General features: G+C 36.5%; 1 long non-coding RNA gene across 1 annotated transcript; it reads right to left on the reverse strand.

The window, feature by feature from the left end:
• Positions 1 to 824: 824 nt before the first annotated feature.
• Positions 825 to 1,494, reverse strand: LOC116718181 (uncharacterized). The gene is made up of 3 exons (XR_004338893.1): positions 1,349 to 1,494; positions 1,222 to 1,278; positions 825 to 987 (listed from the first exon to the last, which is right to left on the reverse strand). It is a non-coding gene; the product is annotated as an uncharacterized LOC116718181 (long non-coding RNA).
• Positions 1,495 to 7,387: the final 5,893 nt, after the last annotated feature.

Below are 7,387 nucleotides of genomic sequence, written 5' to 3' on the forward strand. Positions count from 1 at the left end.
AACAATTATACAAGTTAATATGATAAAGAATCTATAGACACAACCTGGATATGAAAATGATTTCATTCAAAAGTTTTCTTTATTCTGTAATAATCATGCAGGTAGCAGTGAGAAGAAATGTTTATTCAGAAGTTGCTAAAAAAAAACAAACAAAAAACTACATATATAAGCAAATAAATTAAGCTCATTTTATTCTGGTTTCAAACTCCTCAGTATGGTGTTCTTCCAGAGATTTTATGTGATCTATTAATTATGAACAAACTTGTTGTGAAACTCCGTGCCTTGGATGGCAACCTCAAACAAACACATCTTTAATTTAAAAAATAAAAATAATTTAAAATCTACGTGAAGGATAATGATATCCATCTCCATCCTACCATCACACCGGAAGATGACTTTTTTTTAATTTTTGGTAAAGTTTCTTGAGATGTGTTTTGAATTGACATTATGAATTGAAACCAGCATAAGCGGAAGCAGTGGGCGGGAGGAGGGGTTAAAATAAAAAATATACTAGTTTGCAATTGTGGCAACCTGGGGTGGATTTTCTTTATTATGAAACCCAAATGGAAGATGTTAAAGTTTACGATAAGGGAAACCGACACCACCTGGAATAACTCCAGGAAAATAGAATGGTAATAAGGACACAGGTACATTCTACTGGAAATGAGACAATATTCAGACAGTTCTACAAAAAATGTATTAAACTTCAATGTGTTGTTTAAATTAACAATAACCTGAAATTGAATGGTTAAAACAGTGAATGCATTTTTAATGAAGTTGATTATAATAAAAATGTTTAAATTTCAAAGGAAACTGAGGCTTACCAGAGGGGGGAGAGTAGTGAGGAAAGGGGCAACATCCAGTGAAGAAAAAGGGATCACCCTGGACACTACAAAAACACACACAAAAAAAGGATGCTCCAACAAAACACACAAGACAAGACACTGCCACCAGGGATCACCACCGCCACCACAGAAGCCTCAGTCCCTACAAGAAAGACAAAAAATAAAACAATATGAGCAAAACAGTGATACAATAGCACTACAATATTGCTTTTTATCCCGTTCGTAGTGCCATCAATGCTCCCGGCAGCGGGGTAAAGTTCATACAAATCTTTTAAAACATTTCATCGTAGGCAAAACATCAGCGAGTGTACAGCCAAATAGAGTAGATTATTAATACAACTGCTGATAAAAACTATAACTTACGGTAGCTGCTTACCTGTAAATTACCACACTGCCAGATAAACAGATCCACAAGTTCGCCTATGCAGCGCAGCTGTAACAAAATACTACGTAAAGGCTTCGTTTACATGAGGTGGACGTTACCTAGCCACGCTGGCGCTTACCTTCCCGGCAGCAAACAAACAAACGAACAGATTGGTCCAGGAGTTGGAGGAGCAGCAAGGGAGGCTAAACAGATCAGACCAGCTTGCATTAATTGCTACGATTAAAGCTGACAAACAAAGAAACAGCCACGCTTACCCAGAACAGTTCAGCAAACAAAGGAAGCAGAATGAGTTGACGTCATGACGCAAGTAGCCTTGTGGCAGGTAGAGACCTGCTTATATGCCTCAGCTGAAATTGGCCTTAAAGTGGCAGCGTACCATTTATGCTGCTACACAATAAAAACAGAAGTCAAGCGATGCAAATTATGCCAGTAAGTGGTTTGGTTCGCCTGCCGTTTTACCTGGGGCGGGGCTACCAGCAGCTAGCTTCGGTCTAGTCTGTATCTCCATGAGCAGCAACAGCCTTACTCACTGAGGAAACCGTAAAAAAAAAAAAAAAGCCAGTAAGTCATTTATCACAGCACTTGTTCAACGAGCTCAAGTTTGTAAGATGAAAGGTGACATTTTCCCTGCTTTGCACAAAATCAGCCTGTTTTTAGCAGGTCCCTTGTTAGGCTAATAGCCTAGCTTATGATGGTTAACAAGCTCAAATGAGTGATGTAGCATCAATGACAGGGGGGAGAAAACGGCGAGGTAAAAAAGGAAATTAAAATAAGACTGAGTGGAGGGGGGAAAGCGAGGAGTTAAAAGAGAGATTATTGAGGATTGAGGGAAAAAAGAAGAGGAAATAAAAAGCAGTCCCACATGATAGCATACTTGAACACTGGTGGACCTCATGCTGCTGCTGCCTATCTGAAACATGATTTCGACAAGATTTATCTAAATTTGTAGATTGTTTAAAAGCCACAACCAAATGGTGCACTGTTAGATTCTCTAAAACTATGATTTTATGATTCTGTGATATACTTTCTGCACCACTAAACTGTTAAAAGAAGTCACTCCTGTCATGACATTATGATGAGTCTCAACACCCAAAGAAGCTGTGCTTGCATTAATGGTTCTATTTTAATCTTACATCTGATGAACAACACCCACATAATTATTTATTGTTATATATGATTTGCATAATAATTACACATTTTTAATTGACAGTATATTCTCGGAAGCTGATTACATTGAAAAAATGAAGACTGGATTTCTCAGATCGAGTTCTAATTTACCAACCGAACACTTTGCCCTTGTCAATATTCATGATTGAGTGCAGCAGTTTAAAACAGCTCATTGTCCTGTTTGGCCCACCATTAGCATTTTTCATTATAGATCATTCAGGTAAATGATCACCTAATTCATCAACTGTCAGCTCCCCAATCATGTAAGGCTAACATTTGAATTTATATAACATTACAAATTATCTTTTAGCTTTTATGTTCCTACCATCATTTTGGTAAGTATGAGAATGCACAAAGTCTTTCATTCACCTGCTAATTTTTGGAATGATAATGGCTTCTTATCAAACATCTCACAGTCAGGTGTTTGATTCTGGAAGTGTGAATGTTGTGGCAAATTAATCATCATTGATTAGAGGTCTTGTGATTTGAATCCGTCCCGTCTCCAGATTAGTAGCCATTGATCTGTGACAGCAATTTCACGCTCGTGGTCCACCAATTTTCCTGGTCAATATATGTGGCCTCTGTCGAGCTTTTTCATGACCTCCTCGTTTATCAAACTGCCACCTGCAGTGACATTTACCCTCTCTTTGGATGTTAGGAATGAAAAAATCAAATGAAACCTATCTATCCACAGTAATTTTTTTATTATTTATATTGACCAGGAATATTGACCAGAAAGTATTATTGCAATATTGTACATGGGACTTGGTACATACTAGGGAAAAGAAGGAAAACATAAATAAGAATATCTGCTAATTTGAAATTGTCTACTGAAAAGTTATTGCCCGATTGGGTGGATTGCATAAATTGTCTTTTACTCTCACAATAAGATGTAGATTTGTGAAAGACAAGTATTCCAAACATTTGATTTTCATGCACACTCTTGTATTCATATCTGCAGGTGTTCAAACACTGTGCCCACTTTCTTGGTCCTTTCAGGTGTTCATTCTTGGAAATTGTCACTTTATAAAAGCAATTTTTTTTCTTCTGGATGTATTAAAAGATTCCAACTCAGCCGGGGAAAAGTTGCAAATTATGCAAATGATTCTTTTTGTTATTGTAAAAGACGGATGTCTCACACAGATAGGTGCCCTCTGTAATGTTGGAGAAAGGGAACACATTAAATTGTTCTAGCTCATCACATCCTGACAGTATTTCATGAGTTAAATTGATTGAGCACAGTCTTGGTTTTCTTTGTGAGATTACACAGAGGATATTGCAGAAAGGCTGTTTTCCATCACAGAGAGGGCACAGAGGCTCCTAAGCAGATGGAATTCTTAATTAACACAATACCACAGACTGTGTTAAAACACTTGCAACTCTAATGGGAGCAATCACAAAGCAGAACTGTAATATGCAGCTGATCAGTCCATTATGCAGTATATATGTTAAATTACCCGGGGGGAAGTTTTAGATTTGTTTTGTCAAATGTTTTAAGTTTATGACAACCCTGTTGGGGGTTTTGATTTTTACAAGTTTTGTTGTTAGATTGTGCTGTTTAACTAAAGTCAAAAGAGTTTGTATTTATACTTATCACACAAAGAAAGAAAGAAATTGTATAGCTTGGTGAATAAAAGTAAAATTATTACTTGCCATGGTTTCGATTGTAATTAATGTTGGGAAACTGAGTACTCTGTGTCATGCTGCAATGGTGCGGGTCACAGCAATTAGTAGGCTTGGAAAACAGCATGGACATGGAAAATAAAATCTGCCAGTGTTTGTTTATGTTCAAATACACTGCATGGGGACTCTGTATGAACAAACAGAGAATGAAACCTAAACTCTAAAGAGATATTTCTTTATCAAATACAATGTTGCACATAAATAGTATTTATAACATTTAAATAATTTCAGAAAAAAACCCTGATTCAGTTACCCTGTCATTGCCTTACTATGCAGTTCTGCTTGATTCAAATCTTGCCCAGAATGAGCTGGGAGAAAGCATAATCTGGGAATTCAAGTCAATAATTTCACCATTGACTTGAATTCCTCCAGCAGAATTTCAACACACTTTTCCTTGCAGGGTCGTGAGGGAGGCTGGTGTCTACCTCCAGCAATCAACAGGCGAGAGACGGGGTACGCCCTGGACATCGTGCCAGTCCGTTGCAGGTAAAGACAGGATGTACTGTAGATATATTATATAGCGAAACACTCATCAGCTTGCTATATCTATCAAAACATGAGCATTTAAGACCTTTGCAAAGCATATTGTTGAGCTTCAGTTGATCAACTATTGTTCAAATGTGAACTTTTTATATCATTGTTTGAGTAACTTCATTTAAGGCTACCAAATTTAACATTATTGAAATGTTAATACATTTTGGAGTCCTTTCATTCATCTTTGTATTCCTGGGGAACAGTTACATTTACGAGTTAAAACCACGTGGTTTGAGTTGTAATCTATGCACACGGTTATGAGTAAACCGTTCATTCGTCCCACCTGAAAAACAAAAGATTTAACCAAAATTTTGTAAACATTTGGAAATGTACATATAACAGCAGTAACATTGGACTACAGCACCAGTGCACTGAAAAACACTGGGTTACACCATAGTGCTTTTTGCGGCAGCAATGTTCTTTCAAATTTATTTGTCTCCTGTTTTAGACTGGGCTTCTTGGATTTTTTTCCCAAGACTCCTCATGTTTTTTTCCCCACCAAGACTCTTCATGTAGAATTGGGTATGCAATAATTAATAGAAGATAACATTCTCTCTAAAACATTGTTATCCGTATCACTTGTTTCTGAAAACAAGTGATACAAGTAATGTGTTCTCTTTAAGGAGAACACATTTAAAATTATATTTAGCAGGTATTACCACATCATTTGTAAGAGTAAAATAAAATAAGAAGTGATTAAGGGTAATTTAAGCCATAATTTCTTACTATGTCATTCTCATAATTATATATTTTTAGATTGAAAATATTTTTTGGTCTGGATTTTCATTTGCTATAAGCAGAAAATCATAATTAATAGAAATGCAGACTTAGAAAGTCATAGGGAGATTTTTCTATATGTTTTGTGAATTGAGTTGCAGAAATAAAAGAACTTTTCAACAATAAATGACTGTGTGATAGACAAAATGCCTAAAAGTGAGATATACATTACAGGTATGTGAGAGTCTATCTAAAGTGGTCACTAACAGAAAATGTAGGATGACACCAATCCATATACCTAAAACCAGGGTAAATGTAATAAATACTAAAAAGGAACTAAAACAAACTGGGAAAAGAAACATTTGTGTCATAATTTATACTCAATGCTGTCATTCAGTTTTCCCTGCATTTTAAAAGTTTGAGTTAAGAAATGTTTCAAATAAAAGGTCTTTTTTTTCCTTAGAAGGCATTGTACCTAAAACGCCTGCTACACCTCATTTGTAGTCCAGGCTTTTCTTCCATTACTAATTCAGATTGCCATGTAACATATTTGCATAATGCTTGCCTACTGGCTAGTTTGACATAACTCAAACAAAAAAATGGGCCAATCTTCTAATCTCCTAATCTTCCTCAAGGCCGAATCACTAAACTTCTGGCTTAATTTACGTCACAACTGTACTGCTTGTGTACGATAATGTCATGAAGACTCAAAACATTATTAAAAGGGAATGAGGATCACGCTTCGCCTGACATTACTAGTTCAGAAAATATGCATTGTCATCAAAACAAAAATAAAAATTAAGAAAGCCACAGTTCCAAGGATGTTGGTTTTTCATACCTGTTTTGGTCCAAAAACAATTAATTTAAACCCTATGCGGACTCAGAACTTCAAGAAGCATTGGGGAGATTATTTCACTTACTGAACTTGACCAATAACATGATTATAATTGGCCAATCAGAAAGGCATGTTCTTTTGGCAAGAGATAATCAAACACACAGTTGTAGATATAGACGTGCTAGAACCTTTACAAAAATTGTGTTGCCTAAGAAAAAAAAATTCCCTGGGTTTTTGTAGTTTTTAATAGGAAATTGCACACTTGCATACATCAAGGTGGCATCCAAAACATGCAAAGCAAGTGTATTTTAGATTTAGAAAACAACATAGGCAGCTCCGAACCTTTTCAGATGAGCATTATTGCATCATTTGTCAAAAAGACATCAAGAATTTTGTTGCCGTTTTTGTATCATTGTTCCACCACCTCACATTTTCTTTTCTGAGTTTCTGACTTCATGCTATTCCAACTTTACAGCCAGACAGCCAAAAAAGACAACAAATCTCATTCTCTTATTTAAGGAGCACTTTAGAAACAGCAAGTAATAAGATGATGTGTGAATGTGAGTTGGATGTTGAGGGAAAACTAGCCATTTTTAATAAGTGCTCATTAGGGCTTTTAAACTGAAAAGCCATTGCCTAGTCATGTTTACGGGACATTATGTCCAATCCAAGGGTGGGATTTCAGCTCATTCTGCAACCAAGAGTTTTCTGGATGTGGGCCTGAACTTCTTCTCATTCACAGATGCTCAGCAAATGAGAGCTCTCTCTGCACAGAGGTAAACCGAGGGCAATTGCTCAGTGTGAACACTGCAAAGTAACTTATCAGCAAAACAGCAGCCTGACACCCCAGGACAGCAGCCTGGTGTGCTCAGGTCATGCTTTTCAAGAAAATTACAATGGAGAGAGTGCAATCTGTGAAGAATCTGTGGAGCATAATTCTGTCAACTTGAGCATCCCTGTGAGCAAACTGGGTCTGCCCTGGGGAGAGTGTGTTGTCAGCTGATAGCTAACTCTGAATTGTGTTGTCTTACATATTTTCATTGTACTCACTATTTTCACCAAAGCATGCAGCATATAATCTTTGTGTTTAAAATCAGTTTGTAGTAGACTGCACAGATTATGCTCATTCAAAACATGGCTTGAAAATCATAGTACAACAAACTTAGGTCATTATTAGCTTTTGCACCATGAATCAGTTTGCAAAGCTAAGAAAAGATTTAG

Source organism: Xiphophorus hellerii, chromosome 4 (assembly GCF_003331165.1).
Source record: "Xiphophorus hellerii strain 12219 chromosome 4, Xiphophorus_hellerii-4.1, whole genome shotgun sequence".
Classification (NCBI taxonomy): domain Eukaryota; kingdom Metazoa; phylum Chordata; class Actinopteri; order Cyprinodontiformes; family Poeciliidae; genus Xiphophorus; species Xiphophorus hellerii.